The following is a 20,000-nucleotide window of genomic DNA, read 5'->3' on the forward strand; positions in this document are numbered from 1 at the left end:
ATCGCTCACGAAAGCAATTAGAGAGTTTTATTACAAGGAACTGAGTACTTTCTGCTAAGTAAACAAAAATTCGTAGTTAGTTTCTGTGTGTGTGCGTGTTTTTTTATATATAAAAATGTTCGATCATGAAAAATCATGGACAGAACTTTGAATCGGCAGCAGCCTGATCTATTGGGGACAGAGCTCTTTTCATTTCTCAACTCCAGGTCTTTTTTTCTTTCTTTTTTTAGTTATAATGTCACCTACGCATTAATTATTAATTTTCGAGCAACATATTTGCCTCGATTATTCAATTTTCGAAAAGTGAGATAAATACTGTAAATTGCTTGAGGGACTGCCATCCAATAGTGTTTGTTGTATTGGCTTTAGTTTGATATACATTATGATTAATGTTCATATGTTACCATTTTACTTCTAATCATGAATCTGCAGTATGGTAGTTTTCTTGTCGTAGAACCAAAGTGTATCATCTCCGTAGGGGATTAGTACCTTCAGTACGCCCCACAGGGTGCACTGTCGGCATTACGTCCCTTCGACCCCTAGCTGCAACCCCATTTAATTCCTTTTACAGTACCTCCATTCATATTATCTTTCTTCCATCTTGCTATCCACCCTCCCCAAACAACTATTTCGAAGTGCAACTGCTTTAAGGTTTCGCTCCTGTTACACCTTCTACACCTTTTACAGCCAATTTCCTTTCCAGCGCTGAAAGACGTCATAGGTTCCAGACTGTATATTCCCTTCCCTTCCAGAGTATATCGTAATCAGAAGAAGCATCCTTCTGGCGATTAATGATGGCGATTGCTTAAGCAAGCAGAGTTAATTCAGTCATTTGTGCTATTTTTAGCAACCAATGCTTCACCGAAACCCTCACTTGAGACACTAAACTGGAAGATCAGGTAATTGCTTCAAACGGCCGTTTCGAGGATCTTGGAAGTGGATGGACTGCGAAAGTTTCCCTTTTACCCTCTAGTTATTTGTCTTCGGAGAATTTCATCTCTCGTTGAATTATTTATCGTTTAAGCCGATATAAACAGCTTTGGTAATTATTGATAGACAAGTTATGTGTACAGTGAAATTAATCTTTAAATAAAATTGTATTATCCAACAACCCAATATTTACCACGTAACAATCATTTTGCACCAACTGAATTATGCCAAAGATAATTAGGTAACAGAGGAGTCGAAGTTCAGGGGCTTAGCCCCTTTCTCAAGTAGTTCAAGGAATCATCGGGGGGCAAAGGTAGGTTGGGGGAGGGGGGGGGGGCGGGGGAGGGGGGTCCCATTGGTGAGAGGAACGTCTTCCAGTTGACAAGTGTTCGGGCTGCTCCAAAAGTTGGGACATGTGACACTTCACATTCTTGTCGACGGATGATCAGAAATAGGCGGCATTGTACTTTGAAATGAGACCAATAAAATCCTCTCTCTCTCTCTCTCTCTCTCTCTCTCTCTCTCTCTCTCTCTCTCTCTCTCTCCACATCCAAAGGAGGCAGATAAACACACGTAAAATACACATGCGCTGATAAAATCCATTTGGTATGAAAGTTTAAAGTTGGTATTCATCTTTGTTGGTACAGAGCATTGCTATCTCATTCCCTTATTTTTTTCTTATTAATCTCATCATTAAAAAGAGGTCTTCAATCCAAGATATGGTAAAAATGTTGAAATACTAGTGTTGCAAATAATAAAATTTGGAAAATCATTAGTCCTTTGAGACATAGTACCTTTAATTGTGAAGTTTTCTTGTTACAACCATCTATCAAGTCTTTTGCAAATATTGGCACCTCCTGAAGCAGTAAATAGGCTGTAGCGTGTATTTTTCTGAAATATGTTAACTCACGATATGAAATCAATGTTAAAAACAACTATATAGACACGAGTATTTCAGCAAATAGTCGACAAGTGTTGATTACAAAGTAAAACGGAAACAACCAAAATGAATGTAAACTAATGTGCCACTTTTTTTTAAGCAAATCCAACGTTTTTCTCCAGTCCACTGGAAGATGTGAAATTCCCTTCTATATGGCCCATATGGGTGTCATAAATCCTTTCAGCCCCTGGAAGATGCTCCTCAGAATCCAGAAAATATAAAATCTTGAGGGACAGTAGCAGGAAGGAATCAAGGTAAGCTGTTTTAACTTGAGGCAGAAGAAATTGGTGTATTTCTCATAGACTACACAGGTGAGTGATGCCCATCCTGCCACAAAGACAACTACTTATAGGCGGTGTGCTACAAAGACTTCTTGCAATTCGATGAAAGCAATGATGATGATTTGTATTGAAAAGAATTTTCTACACTTCGCCCAAAAACATTGGAACTACAAGAAAGTATCTGAGTGGACCATATTCGTCCAGACACAAGAACATTGTTGTTCACCAATTGCATTCACAAGTGTAGGACCTTTTACCCGGTGATGTTCACTCCTCCAAATAAGGTGATTCTGTTGGTAGCAAAGATTAGGTTATAGAATACCAAACTGAGTTTTTCAACTCCTGGATGGCACAGGGCACTACTCAACATCGCCCAGAACTGAAAAGGGAGCCTCAGTCTTGCTTTCTAGAAGCTTCTACTCCCAACAACCCTTCAGGGGGATGTAAATGGTAGCCAAGGACTTTTACGTTATGTGAATGATACCATTTTCAGTTCAACTAAATGTTTTTTTGCCGCTTGAATCTTTTACGTGGAATGTTCGACATTGCTACTACTTCTGTTCTGGATTACTGAACAATATCTTTGCATTTTGTTTTGCCTGAGGATTTAATATATGTGTTAATGCGTCATGTGCACGAAAGAAAAAAAAAGTACTCACTCTGTACTAGGTCAAAGTCTAATAATTAATTGATTTATTAATTAATTGAAATAATATTTCAAGGATTAGTCTTGGGCTTTCGTTTTAAAATCAGTAGAAAACGTGTGATAGAATATTTGTTTTTATAAATATGTGAGGATCGTTGCTAAGTCTAGATAGGTGCTTTTGTTTCAGTATATTTCACCCTTCTTATTCCTCTTATTCTGTCTTCATTCTCTTCTCGTTCTTAGTTTATAGTACACTAATTTAACTTCACTTTTTTCCGTTGTTTTGTAATCCACATCCTATCGTTTGTTTCCTTTTATTCTTTCATCAGTTCTTTCCATTTTTACTGATCGCATTCTTTATTTTAATCCAAGTCGGTCTATCCTTATTCCCTTTCTTATCAGGCTTAACCTTTCATTGCTCCCTATCCTGACGTCGTCAGGATAGGGATAAATATTAAAGAACTATTCGTATTTCGTTTTGCATAAAGCTATTAGCATTTTCATATAGATACTTTGCCCTTTAAAAATGACGAATTTATGTATATATATATATATATATATATATATATATATATACATACATACATACATACATACATACATAACATACATACAGGACACATACTATATATATATATATATATATATATATATATATTATATATGTGTTGCTGTAAAGCTATTAACATTTGCATATAGATACTTTGCCCTTTATAAGTGACGAATTATATATATATATATATATATATATATATATATATATATATATATATATGTCATATCACATTACCGTGATTCATATACATATATCGAGCTACAAAAATATCTAATTCGCTCTACCTCGGAATTAATATACTTTCATATATGTTTAACCGAAGGGGAATTCTTTTCTCGATAGTAGATTGCGGCCGACGGGCCACGAACCATTGACATCTTCAATTCCAGACTGGCAGTGCAGCCTTGGCCCACACCGCCACGCAAGAGGATATAAGTTTATGCCACCTCACGCCTGCCAATCCTGGAATTGAAGATGTCGATGGTTCGTGCCCGTCGGCTGGCAATTCTATTATCGAGAAAAAAATTCCCCATTCGGTTAAACATACGAAAATATATTAATTCCGAGGTAGAGCGAATTAGATATTTTGTAGCACGATATATGTAGCACATATTTGTAATCGAATCAGGTAATGTGATATGACTTATATATATATATATATATATATATATATATATATATATATATATATATATATATATATATACTATCATATATATATATATATATATATATATATATATATATATATATATACATACATACATACATATATCTATATATACATTTGTATATATATGATGTATCAATGTATGAATTTATGCTTACACAAACTTACATAAATATATATATGCACACATAAATACATATATATATATTTTTATATATATAATATATATATATATATATATATCTATATATATATATATATATATATATATATATATATTATACATACACACACGTCTGTGTACGCATGTGAAAGCAAGAACAACGCCGTACCCTAAATGGATATACGAAAAAAATGAACTTGTACTCCCTGCAGTTAATTTTGTTTCCACCATCCGCCAACCATAAATAAAAAAAAAAAAAAAAAACGCGAATTTTCAGAAAGAGAGAAGAGAACAATAGCGAGAGACTTACTTATGAGAGGCGTCTTCTCCGTCGGGGGGAGGCTCTCCCGGACGTCATGAGAAAAACAGTCATAGATAAAAGGGGACGAGATCCCCAGGGTCACCTTCTCCCCGGATTCGCTCGGAACGTAGAACACCAGCAGCGCTGAAATGCGAAGAGAGAAAGAAAGAAACAAAGAAAAAAAAAAAAAAAAGAGAGGCTCTCTACTACACCTGGATATGGATGCCATGGGGAGGCATTTGACAAATGGAAGTATATATACATAATGTGTAGGCATGTATGTTTTTGTTGGCGTGTGTATTTATATATGATGCGTATACGGGAGAGGTTACCGAGAGAGAGAGAGAGAGAGTGAGAGAGTATTGAAGTGAAGGAGAGTTTACCCGTTGTGGCGGGCGGGGGGGGAAGGGGGTTCGGGGGAGGAGTACTTTGTCAAGATACCCACAATTAATATAATTTATATATATCTATATATATATATATATATATATATATGTATATATATATTATATAGTAAAATATATATATAATATATATATATATATATATATATATATATATATATATATATATATATATATATATCGTTATATATATGTGTATAGCCTATGTACGTATGTATGTGCTGTACATGTATATTTATATATATATATATATATATATATATATATATATATATATATATATATATATATATATATATATATATATATATGAGAAAGCAAAGGCCGTGGCAGGCGAAAGAAAGAAGAAACGATAGCAAGGAAGTGAAAACGCTGCACTTAAAGAAGTTGCAGAGAGAACTTTATCGGAGCAGAATTTTTCTTTTCAGTCGGGAACGAGAACGGGATGTCAGACTTCCCTTTAGTACGAGAAAATGTCTTACTGCAGAGTGCAACGCTACAGCGATTCCTAGCACATAACAAAAGGCGAATGTCTACAAACAGGATTTATCAGCATGTAAAAGGATGAGAATGGCAGTCAAGGGCAAACTGAGCGAAGATGTGTATAATAAGAACTTATATTGTAAATCTGAGCAGATATTTGTGGGGTTATAAGGATTAGTTTCTTAAGGGGGAATAAATGCAAGAGAAGGGTCAACTCGGAGATATGCGCCCAAAAGAAAATGCAAATGGAGAAACAATCTTGGGATAGAAAGCAGTCCTGTTCCAGACGCCTGTGTTTTGAAGATTTATTGAATGTATTGGCTTTTAAGCAAGGCGGATCTGTATGATGCAAGGGAGCGGGGTTAGCATAAATCTGAGAATGCTGTCGGTAATTCACGATGTAAAATTGATAACTAAGTAGTTAAAGGGGAGGAAAGTCGTTTGTAGTTTGACTGGTTTTAGAAGCCCTAGAGTTGTGAATGCGTGACTGGGTGGCCCGTCAAAATGTTCAGGGTGAATCTAGGTTGAAGGATTGGCCAAAAAAATGATGGTGAAGTTAATTATATGTGTGAGGGTTGACGTAGGTGGCTGTAGTTATTATAATTATGGAATGAGATTATTTAGTATACTAGGAAAAAACAGTATAATTTCATTAACATAGATATATAAAATGCAGCATAAAGGGATGTTCAAGCAGTGTCAGATGATGTTTCGAGGGAGTGACAACAAATATTAGAACGTGTATATACTAGCCACTTGTTTGGTTCAAAAGTGGATCTGAACCAGTGGTTTGTGGTGTCCGAAATGAAGTTTAAGATTGTAGGTGGAGTGATTTTAGAAGTCACAGAAAGGACATCAGATGTAGCTGGAAGCTGCGAGGAAAGAAAAATGGGTAGGGTGGGGGTTGGGGATGGAGGTCGTGGAAGGTTTGCTGATGATACAGTTTTGATTGAAGATAGTGAAGAGAAGCTGCAGATAATAGGAAAGGAGTTTGTAGGTTTTAAATGAGACATTTAAAGGTAAATTCAAGCAAAAGAAAGGTTATGAGCAAAAGAATGTGATGGAAGATTGGGATGTGTTGATTTGTTTGGAGTAATGGAAATAGACGATGATAAGTTTAAAGACAAGGTGCCACAAAATAGGTAAACAAAGAGAGTATTAGGGTATATGCAAAAGATGTTGAGAAGCAAAAGTATGGAGAGCATGTTAAGCCACCTCTCCTTTATGGAAGTGATGTGTGAATGTTGAATGCAAAAGAAAGGAAGAGGCTGAATTCATTTATATTTGTTTTTACATAGTATATAAGAGGAATTAAAGAGATGGAAACCCGTGAAAATGCGTGGAAGTTATTAAAAAATTAGCGTTAAGGAGAAAATGGTGCTACTGGTTACATTCACATTTGAACATCCTAATCATTTTTTTAAAATGTTCTCCGCTGAAAACCGTGATATCAGAAGTTGGTGATGAAATAAAGTGCCATTATTGCACTATGCCACGCAAGATTTGATGAATGATCAGTTAAAGAGAGCTCTTATGAAATTATTACGTGTAAAATTTAAATAGTCTGTATTTAAACTGAACTAAAATAGACTATTCCTCATTGTGTTAAAATGTGATATCAAAGTATTCAATGGGAAAGGTACCGAAACAAGTTATAAAATGAAGGTGATAAATAATTGTCCGTGTATGTATATATATACATATACATACATATGTATATAGATATATATAAATATATTATATATATATATATATATATATATATATATATCATATCTACTATATATATATATATATATATATATATATATATATATATATATATATATATATCTATATATATATGTATGTATATATAGTATATATATATATATATATATATATATATATATATAATATATTTTAAGTACTTACCAATGCCGTTGATAAGAACGCACGGCAGAATTAAGTTGAAGACATAGAACATGGGTCTTCTCCTGATCTTGATGGTGTAGGTGATGTCAGGGTAGGGCTCTGGACAACACGAATAATACGTAATGTTCCTGGTGGCGGAGAACTCCATCAGGTCGAACTCTCCGTTGCTCTGGTAGTTGGAGGTATCTCCGTCGTCCATCTGCTTGATGAGGTCTAGCTGAGGAGTGAGAGGAGGAGAAGAACCAAAGTTTCTACATGAGAGTCTTTTTACTCGTTAAGGAAATGGAGTGTGGGGAAAGGATGTATGTATGTATATATATGTCGCGTGCGTTACTACGAGAAATTTGGTCGCTGCTTTGAAATGACGAATCGCAGATGGGAGAGAATAATAGACAAGCAAGTTTAAAAAATGAGCCCAAGTTTCATCGGCGCAGTCGAGTTTTCTGTACAGCGTATAATAATCGAGGCCATCGAAAATAGCTGTATGAGCCGCAACCTACGAAATTTTAACCACGGTCTTGTAGTGTTGCCAGACGCACGATCATGGCTAACTTTAATGTTTAATAAAATAAAAACTACTGAGACTAGAGGGCTGCAATTTGATATGTTTGATGGTTGGATGTTGGATAATCAACATACCAATTTGCAGCCCTCTTGCCTCGGTAGTCTTTTAGATCTGAGGGCGGACAGAAAAAGTGGGGATGGACAGACAAAGCCATCTCAATAGTTTTCTTTTTCAGAAAACTGGAGACTAACATCCATGATAAAAAGCGTTTAATTACGCTTTTATTATTTATTTGTTAGCCATTTCCTGTTAAGAGGAGGGTTGCTACATGCGTTAGTATTCCAGTGCTCTGTAGTGTTATTATTGCTGTAGGTTGAAATTGGTAACCATTTATGCTCATACCCATATATATATACATATATATATATATATATATATATATATATATATATATATATATATATATATATATATATATATATATATATATATATATTACATGGGGGAATTATCCCTCCATGCCACCACTATTACGTGGGAAAAACCCTCATGTATTTCATACGGTAAGCGTGGACACGAAACGAAAGGCAGACCCCACACACTACACAGACAGGCTCTCTCTCTCTCTCTCCCGGCAATCACCCCACATCTCTCTCTCTCTCTCTCTCTCCTCTCTCTCTCTCTCTCTCCCTCCCTTCTCCACCTCTTTCTCTCCATTCTAACAGGTAATGAAAATGAGAGAGTTGCATCATAACATAACGTTTATTTACAAGAATAAATCAATTAACTAAGTAATCCAGTCTTACAGACTAACTTAAAACAACTCATTGTCAAGTCACCCAAAAGGTCACACCTTTCCCTGGGAACTCTGTCCCACCGAAATCCAGAACCGTCTGCCAAAGATACAGAACACATTCTGGTAAGTACACACACAAGTTTAAAGACAAAGTTAATAAAATGGAACATCTTACAGATATCAAACAAGCCACCCCTTTGGCTAAAGTAAAGGTAACACCTTACCCATTCCCAACCGGACACTAAACACTATGTCAAAAAACTCCCCCAGGCGAATGCCACGGCATCTTTGCCTATGACTCGAAGCCCTCTGTCAAAATCCCTCCATAGGCTTGGGTATGAACGCTTTTAACAGAAAGAGGCGCACACGCACATACGAACACACAGTTCGCTAGCGCCTCACGGTTCTAGCTGCAATCTAGTTTCACAAAGGCACTTTGGGAAGAGTTCATAAACTGCGTACATGACTCGACGAACTAAGCATTTTTATCTCACGCCATCCCTAGAAACTCATTGATCAGCTACCCTCAGGTCGTTACTCTGCCCTGTCCTCCACATTCCACAGGTTACAGAGAATGCACGAACAATATATTATTAATCAAAAACCCTATGTCTTACAGATTGCTCGGCCTCGCACCTATATGCTAGCTCCCGCCTAGCAAAATTGCTTATACAATATAAAACATTGGCCGGCTTAAAATAAAACAAGTAAAACTGCACGTCTCTGGCATTATAAAATAAAGTCTTATCACGCTTTATCTCCCAATAACACAAAACGCATTTTCTCTCATATTTTCTGCATTAGGATTCTTGAATATCCCTCTTCGCTTGTCTGCAAGTAGCTGAACAGACAGTAGACTGTAGCAACTGTAGGAAGACGGAATGCCTCCCTCATCGTAGAAGACTCTCACGGCTTCTTGTAGATCCCCCAAAAAACACGCTGTAGAATTCTCTCGATCACCCATCATGGGAAAAATACTTGTAATCACCATGGACAACATGGCAGCAACCTCTCTTCACGGCTGTGGACGTCTTGCTGGTGTCGGGAACGACTTTTGGGCGTTAGTATGTCAGTCAAGTCTCTGGTCATCTAAGAAAATTAACCCAAACATACTACTTCTATCAAAACAATGATCTCAAAAGGGTCAGAAATACTAACTGAACGTCCCCAATTAACTCCCTCAAATATGACTACTAAAATGATAAGTCATTATCACAACTCTCTAACGAAAAAGAAACATCAAGTTCTCCAATTCAATTCTCCAAACTCACATCAGCACACACACACAACTCAGAAATCACAGCAACTCCACGGAATTCTGCACTCACATTTCGAACTCGAATGTGCTCACAAAAAAAAAAAAAAAAAAAGAAAAAATTCGTAACAAGCCCAAGAAAGAAAAGAATCACGTAACACCCAGACCCAAAAATGTTCTCTCAAGTTCTGACAACCCACAAAATCAGTAAAAACCTCCAACTTTTAAAACAGCAAAAACCCTCTACTGCTCAATAATTAATTACAATGAGACTTAATGTCAAACTCCCATTTCGTAAATAGCAAACCCTCGAAAAATTATACCTCCCGGTAAAATCAAATCTCCCGTCCAAAAAAAGAAATGTTATTTAAACTCAATCCCCTAATCATATCTCTCTAGGAAAAGGAAGAAAAACAATAAAAAAAAAGGAATAATCACAAGTAGATTTCCCCAATCACAAATACATAACTACATTAGTAATAATAGGCATAACTCCCGCGTTTTCCCCAAGAAATGCTCCATGTAAAGTTATGGAATTTGCCAGAAAGCAAACTCTCATACATGCGCTTTCGTGAAATGCTATAGCCACATTTCCCAGATATTGCAAAAATTCTGATCTATCACCATCAGAGGAAAAGAATCAGCACACGCTCAGCACATCGCTTGTCAGCAGAAAAATCACCTGCGGACGCATGCTCAAACAACAGCACAAAAATTGTCTAGTAAGACACATAAGTTTGGAAACTCATGATTCTCAAGAAAAAAGGTCTAACTGACACATTTCACAGAATTAACTCCAGGATATGACTAATGTGCACAAAAATTTGTCTCGAAGACTTATTCTCTCAACTTGACTTTTCCCCAATTATATTTCTCCAAGAATACACACTTGTGAAACATAAAAAATGCACACACATCTCCAAATAACTCGTAATGCAGTAATGCCACTTCTCTCTAAATAGACAGAAATCAAAAAAAAGAGAACCTCAGAAATCTTCTCTTTGCTCAAAAAAACTCCATAACCACAAAAAAAAAGAGAGTCACCCGCCCAAGATTAATTCCAAACTCATTATGAGAAATCATATCAATAATAACACCACTCCGGTTATAGAAATATTTCCTCCATTTGGTTAATAAAATAAACCAACCCCCTATATTATTCTCTTATTTCTCCAAAGCCACATGGTCAGTAGAAAAAAAAAAAAAAAAAAACACCACTCCAAGAATAGAGAATAGTCACCTCTATTTCGGCAAATACAAAATATTTACCTCTATTTCCACAATAACTCCATGTGGAACAAAACAAGGCTCCAAATAATAATCCATCTCCAAAAAATGTGCACTCAAGGCATCTAACTCACACACTCCCAAATATTGCCCCATAATCTCCAATATGTGTCTCCATTTGTGCAACAAAGATGGCGGCAAAATAATTGAACTAAACATAGCTCATACCACATTGGCAAATATCAAAAATGGCCAAAAATATATATCTCCCATATATTATATCTCAAAATATAAACTCCAAAATAATAAATCCTATACCTCCAATTATCTCTCCAAAATAATATATCTCAATTATATCTCAATATAACTCAATTATAACTCCAATTCTCCAGAGAATAAACTCAATGTTATAGTCAAAAACTATAAAAACTCTCTCCATTTAGCATAACTGCTAAAAAAAAGGGCCCAAAAAACTCGGCAAATAAAACTGCTAGAAAGTTCTAGAAAAAAACACCAATGTGCCACAACTCATTATAACAGAACTCCAAATTAACAGTGGGTCTAAGCAAAGGACTTCCCATATGCACTACGACATAAGCCACTAGAAAACTTAACCAAGTTCCTATCTCTCACAAAGTTGTCACAAATACAACTAGTGTATTGCAAGAAAACTCACAATTTCTGGAACACAAATATCCAGAGAAAAAATGTAGTAGTGCCATTACGTATGCATTCAAAACATGCAAGAAAAAAAAATTCTCCCCTATATTACTCTATAGCATCAAATAGCTAAAACACGAACACGTTCTCTTAAATGACTCTAAGTCATGAACTGAGACAATATTCACACTAACTGGAGAGAAAAAATAAACCTCCCCAAATTCACCCTTGGTAAAAAAAACTTGTTGTCAGCTATGGCTAATTTCAAAAAAGGAGAAAAGAAAAATCAACGGCACCATTAACTATCTCCGTAACTCACAGATGTCAAGCAATTATCTGCCGAACTCATAAAAAAAAAAAAAAAAAAAAAAAAAACTAAAAAATAAAACAATGTGTTGTTAGTTCTTCCATAATCACAAAAGATTTCACCTCCCTTGACAGCACTAAAACACCCACGTATTAGTATATAAAAAATCAGTATCAGAAATATCATTATCACAAAATCACCAAAAAAATTGCTATCAATCAAAAACCTCATTCAGTATCAGTACAAAAATTAACACCAATGTTAATGCTTGTCCATTCTCCAAAAAAATCAGCAAAAAACTCAGCAAAATTCAGCAAAATTCAGCAAAATTTCCACACAAACTCACCAAGATTCAGCCAGACTCATCAAGATTCAGCAAAACTCATCCCCGTGAATCACTGAAATATTCTCCAAGTTACAAAAACTGAACAAAATAATTAACACAAGGCTTCTCCCATTAATTCATCGTAATAATTCTCCCTGGAATAATTATCTGTAAGTAATTATTGAATAATCTCCCATGAAATATCTCAAATCTCTCGTAAAACAATTCTCCCGTAATGATAATTATACTTAAGCAAACCTCCCGTGACACATCTCAAGTATAATAATTATTAATAATAACAATAATAATAACTCTCCAAAGCATGAATTCTCTCGCAAAGGGTGAAATTCAAATAGCATACAACAGTAATGCTGAAATCCTATGACATTACAATTTCTCCAGCATGCAACACCATGACATAACACCATTGCCACACAACACAGATACACACCACCAATCATCGGCATTTCAAAGTTTAAGTAATTTCTCCAACACAATAAAGAAAATAATCTGTGTATCCCCCTTATATTGTGTCTTTCAAGGCACAAAAGAAACACATAACACATCCCGTGCATGTTAACTACTTTTCCCCTCATTTTCGGAAAAGAAAAATCTCTTTATTTCCTTTTCTCTTCATCCAAGGGAGAGAAAAAAATATCTTTTCTAAAAAAAAAAGACTCTACGGGCATTTCACTTCATCAACTAATCAATCAGCTGATATCTTAGCATCTAATGTCAAGGCCAGACCCATCTCCAACACTAAGAAAAAAAAAAAAAAAGGAAAAGGGGGAATTCACCCACACTGAGACAAAAAACTTTCTCCCCCCCTGAGAACACCCCTCAGTCGAGCAGCAGACAGCCCGAGGCATACCAGTAGTATCACCCCATCCCTGCACTATCTCTCGAGTGAGGCTAGTGGTACCCATGCAACTACCCTCCAAGGGATGCCCGTACACCCTCGCAATGCAAGGCGCCTCTCTGCAGAAATATGCTGAGCCCTTAAAATTGTGGCCGCTCTGTGTCACTAAGCCAAATATGCTTATATAAGCACAGTTCCCATGCATAGAAAAATACACTCCTATGTTTTAAACAAAGACGAATGCATACGTCTATTATAAAAAACAGTGCAAATAAAGAAAACACTTCACTATGGGAAAGAAAAAATTGTTTTTGGACCTCTTGAAAAACCAATCCATAACCCTGAAATATTTGAAAACAAAAACCCATCCTTTCAAAACAATAGTTTAACACTCAACCACTCCATAATGGGAAAAAAAACTCGAAATTCTTCGTAAAAACGCGTAACTCTCGTCGGCACAATACAAACGCGTACCGCTGAGATGACCACTAGCAAACACTCCCTTACAAACTAGATGAGTTGCTTGTCTCACGACTCCCACCCTGAAGAAGCTCGGTACGGGCAAATTTGATGACCCTAATAGAAAATCTTTCCTCATCCCCCCCATCCCACGGACGGACATTTCTCTAACCCCTTTTTCCTAACTGGCCAACCATCTCTACATTGGCGTTCCTAGGCATAGAAAAGCAAGAAAACTTTCTATATCCCCTTTTTAACCGCTGACACCACTATTACATGGGGGAATTATCCCTCCATGCCACCACTATTACGTGGGAAAAACCCTCATGTATTTCATACGGTAAGCGTGGACACGAAACGGAAGGCAGACCCCCACACCCACTACACAGACAGGCTCTCTCTCTCTCTCTCGGCAATCACCCCACTCTCTCTCTCTCTCTCTCTCTCTACTCCTCTCTCTCTCTCTCTCTCCCTCTCTCCACCTTTTCTCTCCATTCTAACAGTAATGAAAATGAGAGAGTTGCATCATAACATAACGTTTATTTACAAGAATAAATCAATTAACTAAGTAATACCAGTCTTACAGACTAACTTAAAACAACTCATTGTCAAGTCACCCCAAAAGGTCACACCTTCCCTGGGAACTCTGTCCCACCGAAATCCAGAACCGTCTGCCAAAGATACAGAACACAATTCTGGTAAGTACACACACAAGTTTAAAGACAAAGTTAATAAATGGAACATCTTACAAGATATCAAACAAGCCACCCCTTTGGCTAAAGTAAAGGTAACACTTACCCATTCCCAACCGGACACTAAACACTATGTCAAAAAACGGCGAATGCCACGGCATCTTTGCCTATGACTCGAAGGCCCTCTGTCAAATCTCTCCCATAGGCTTGGGTATGAACGCTTTTAACAGAAAGAGGCGCACACGCACATACGAACACACAGTTCGCTAGCGCCTCACGGTTCTAGCTGCATCTAGTTTCACAAAGGCACTTTGGGAAGAGTTCATAAACTGTCGTACATTGACTCGACGAACTAAGCATTTTATCTCACGCCATCCCCTAGAAACTCATTGATCAGCTACCCTCAGTCGTTACTTCTGCCCTGTCCTCCACATTCCACAGGTTACAGAGAATGCACGAACAATATATTATTAATCAAAAACCCTATGTCTTACATATATATATATATATATATAAATATATATATATATATATATATATATATATATATATATATATATATATATATATATATCGCTAATATAATATGATATGATATGTATGAGACATTGTTGTATGTCACATGCTTTGACATTCCTCAGAAATTGGGAATCATCATTTTTAGCTTCCCATGGAGACAGAGAACATCTCAGCTTAGGAATGTTGATATGTCTTGTTAGATGGTGTGACATTAAAATCCTTACCTAAGCAGGTCAAAGCTCATCTGTCGAGAAGGGCGGTTTGTCAGAGGTGACTTTGAAACTGGTGTCTGGCAGTTTCAGGGCATGAACGATGGGTGCGAATTCGTGCGTCCGTACGAGCTATGTCCGTTCATAATAGCATGTAATTAGCCAGAACCATAGAATCTCTTACGGGAAGAGAAAGAGCTGGGATGACTCTGCCAGCGTGTTTCTGTTTAAGTGCTTGGAGATTCTAGGCTGCAATGGGTGAGTGTATTTATATCTACTTTAGCCAAAGGTGTGGCTTGACTGTATTTTTGATATTTTGTAAAGATGCTCTGTTTCATTTAATCTTTTTACTTTGTATTTACAATTGTGTATGCATATAGTTTGTTCTCCTGTTCTTCTAATAGGTAGAGGGAACTATATTCTGGAGAAGAGTGGAAATGGTGATGACTAATTACTGTATAGACTGTTAATTACCGGGGGGTTATCTGAGTTATTTGAACTTTGAGTTATCATTCCATTTAATCATCCTGTAAGAATCTAAGTTATTCAATTAATACTTTGCTTTTAAATAAATGTATATTTTTGTAAGTTCACGACTCTGATTTGATGACCCTAATGAAATAGAGGTGAGGTTATATGAGATGAGAGAGAGAGAGAGAGAGAGAGAGAGAGAGAGAGAGAGAGAAAAGAGCTGTTGGCTGTCGAGAGAGAGAGAGAGAAAGTGTTACCAAACCCAGTTTGCCTGCCGCTATGGCTTTCGCTACCAAAATGAATAACGGAGACAGGGGGCTCCGTTTATATATATATATATATATATATATATATATATATATATATATATATGAATATGTATATATATATATATACATATATATACATGCATATATATAAACAAAGATTTCCTGATAATCTTTCATAAAAAATAATTATCGTTTGTAATCAGCTGTTCTTCGACGGTTCAAAAAAAAAAACAAACCTAAAAGATACGATTGTTACTGCCCGAATCATTACGATATATATATATATATATATATATATATATATATATATATATATATATATATATATATATATATCCTTCAAGGTGTAGCTAGCCTATGGCGACTCCTCCTCTCTGTAGAGTGAAAATCGCCCTTATGGCTAATCTGGTAGTGTCAGTTGTATATTAAGCCTTCTTTTGACTAGGTGTTCTTTGTAAAAATCAGTGTGCCTCAGTAAAGGGTCCGAATAGGACCGAAAGTACTCGGCTATCCTCGCTTTTCATTTTTTTTTTTCCTTCGTGGCATCACGTTTTATATACTTCGTGATCAAGTTATTCATATATACATGTATATATTATGTCATATATATATATAATATATATATATAATATATATATATATAGATATATATATATATATATATATACATGTATATATAGATATATATAGATATAGTATTAGTCGTAATGAGTCGGCCACTAACAATCGTAAAACACGGGAATTAATCTTTAGGGATTTTTTTTTTTTAATAGTCTAAGAACAGCTGATTACAAACTATTATTTTTGATGAAAAATTAACAGTAAATCTTTGTTTATGATAAGTGCAACGTTAACAGTTATGTTTGGATTCATAAAAACACTTAACGAAAAATGTTCCACAACCCTAATAATTATTTCTGTTATTTCTGTTCGTTGCTTTTATCTGAACATCTTTTTGAAATAATGAATCCATTAGTAAGTAGCTCAACAGATTCTGATACAATGAGTGACATTGATTGATAAATAAATTAGTGAGCTGCTTAGTCGTGTTTTCACTGTTGTGGATTTTGATGGAAGGTTAATCCAGACGTAAGGCTAACCATATGTGAGACCTTTTTTTTCCCGATACCCTACATTAAAGACGTAGTTTCCAGTATTTCTAGATATTTTATAAAGAATTGATTCAACCAAAGATTGAAAAATTGAAAATTCGTATTGTAACGATCAATATTATTTCGTATAGCTAAGGGAAATCATTTTTCACCATCATTAAAAATAGAAATCTGTACATTTAATATTTTGTACACAATATTAGGCAAAGTTACGCCAGCAAATGTAACGTGGTTTATATGAATTAACGGCATCATGCATATTCTGGATGGAAGCGACAATGTAAACGCTTTTTTTGATAGATTAAATGAATTATTGGTCCCATCGATAGAATTTACTGTGTCGATGGAAAGTGATTGTAGCCTGTTTCGGACTGCAGAATACATAGAGGTAATATTGGGCTCAAGTTTAGTGCAAACAGGCAACGGATCAATTTTTCTACATTTGTACGTTTGTTCTGTCTGCAGTAATAATGCAAAAAAATCAGTCTTCTCATCCATGTTGTTAAAAGCGTTACGTATATTTAGCCCTGAATTCGGTGATGATGAAATGGAGGGTACTGGATTTACTGACAGGTATGTAAATATTCTGATGTTGTATTAGACGGGTCATAAAAACACAAAAATTGTATTTTTTTTTTTTTATAAAAGCAACGTAAAAACATACAGCCAAAATTTTCACATGCCTCGAGTTTCATACAAATTCCAAACTTTGCAATACCATTCTTGATACGCAGTCATATGCTTTTATGTAACCTTTTAAATAACTGCAGCTGATCTCAGGTCTTTAAAATTTGCCTGGTAAACTATATCTAACCTGTATTATTACCTTTTCCCACGCCTTGACTTTATCAACAGAATTCTTGCAACCAAGTTTCTTCTAAAAAAAAGATCTCCTAACCAGTCCATCTTTATCCAAATTTACGTTTCATCATTACCTAACATATAGTTATGCATATTCCTTCATTGCACATTTAGTCTACATATATCTATTTCCTTCTTTGAGAAATGGTATTAGAAAACCATCTTCCTAACCCAGGTGTATAATTTCTGCCTTCTGATTTACAGGACGGCTTTTATTGTTGCCTGGTGAGCTCCTTTTTATTCAATCTGTCTTGCTCTCATCATATTTAGTATTAGTATGTGTCAGCTTTGTCTGTCCGTACGTACCTTTTCTGTCCGCCTCAGCTCTTAATACACTACTGTGGCTAGAGGGTTGCGAATTGGTATGTTGATTATCCACTCTCCAATGATGAAACATACCAAATTGCAGCTTTCTAGCCTCTGTAGTTTTGATTTTATTTAAGCTTAAAGTTAACCATGATCGTACCTCTGACAACGCAGCAACACAGGCGGTTCATACAGCATGATACCGAGACCATCGAAAGATGATCTATTTTCGGTGGCCTTAATTATACACGCTGTACAGAAAAGTCTACTGCGTCGTCCTCCGGCGAAATGTTTACTTTTGTATAGTTCATTATTAAGACATCTCTCGTTTAGGTGTTATCCTGGTTGTATAGTTCATTATCAAGACATCTCCCTTGGTGTTATCACGGTTAATTAGTGTGGCGCAGCAAGGAAAGAGCATCCACCATGAAGCAATATGCGGCAGACTGACGTATAATAAATACTTAGATGTGGGTGATGAAAGCCCCTAAGATGCTGGTGGGTAGCTGCATATCAATTTGGCCTGGAAATCAGTTACAAGCGTAGGATACGCTACTGGAAAATATCATATACAGAAATATGGAATCAGACACTGTCGAGAACTTCAAATACCTTGGCTTGGTAAAACACCACGTAAACTGAAAAAGAATGGGGACATAAATGTGCAGTGAAACTGAAATAGAATAATGACTTAAATTTGCAGTGTAACTGAAATAGAAGAGGGACTTAAATTTGCAGTGAAACTGAAATAGAATAGAGACTTAAATTTGCAGTGAAACTGAAATAGAAGAGGGACTTAAATTTGCAGTGAAACTGAAATAGAAGAGGGACTTAAATTTGCAGTGAAACTGAAATAGAAGAGGGACTTAAATTTGCAGTGAAACTGAAATAGAAGAGGGACTTAAATAAATTTGCAGTGAAACTGAAATAGAATAATGACTTAAATTTGCAGTGTAACTGAAATAGAAGAGGGACTTGAATTTGCAGTGAAACTGAAATAGAAGAGGGACTTAAATAAATTTGCAGTGAAACTGAAACAGAATAGAGACTTAAACTTGCAGTGAAACTGAAATAGAAGAGGGACTTAAATTTCCACTGAAATATATGTAGAAAATTTGACTTGTCTATAAATTAATTTTTGTTCTGCATTTTCATCAAGGAAACTTAAATGAAAATACAACCAATTCTGAGGCAAAAGAATTGAGAGAAAAGACTTGTGATTGAAATTCCAAGAAGGGTCTGTCAGCCTGCATTTGGCAATACAGAGATGAGAGTTTCAAAGGATTGCATCCCCAGGGCGTGACGAATCAGGAGAGCAGGATGAAGGATATCTGGCTAGTCGAGTATCAAGATGTTGGTCAAGAAGTGAATTAGGAACTACAGAAGTAGAACAGAAAGCAGACTTTTGTAGTTGATGATGTTGAACATCAAGAAAACTGAAATACTGAATGTAACTGAGATGATATCGTAAATAAAAAAAAAAAACTATGAAAAACTGAAGGTAACTGATCGGATGTAATTGTTGGCTAACTCAGTAAACCTTGTTTAGTGCAGGTTTGATTTTATGAAATTCAGGCTGTCGAACCAATCACTGGGGCACTTTCTACCACTCAGGGCTTCACACAGTGAAAAGAGGGAGTTGGAGTGGTTGGACAGCAAGAAACAGAGAACTAGAAATTAAAGAAGAAATGGAAGGGTATAAAGATGAAACTGGAAGGAAAATGGGTTTCGCCAAGAAGTAGTTAAAGAGGTTGGACCCCAAGATTGAAGAAATGAAACTAGAATGACAAGAGTTCTGTTAAAAAAAATGTATCAGAGACCCTTACATGTTGGAGTTAACGATGGTTGCAATCATTAGTTATTGAAAAGGTTTATATGTC

General features: G+C 35.8%; 1 pseudogene; it reads right to left on the reverse strand.

Annotated features, from left to right (window-relative positions):
- Nucleotides 1–1,965: 1,965 nt before the first annotated feature.
- Nucleotides 1,966–20,000, reverse strand: part of LOC135209330 (neuronal acetylcholine receptor subunit alpha-7-like) — a 39,688-nt pseudogene continuing 21,653 nt past the window's right edge.

This window comes from Macrobrachium nipponense, chromosome 37 (genome assembly GCF_015104395.2).
Source record: "Macrobrachium nipponense isolate FS-2020 chromosome 37, ASM1510439v2, whole genome shotgun sequence".
NCBI lineage: Eukaryota > Metazoa > Arthropoda > Malacostraca > Decapoda > Palaemonidae > Macrobrachium > Macrobrachium nipponense.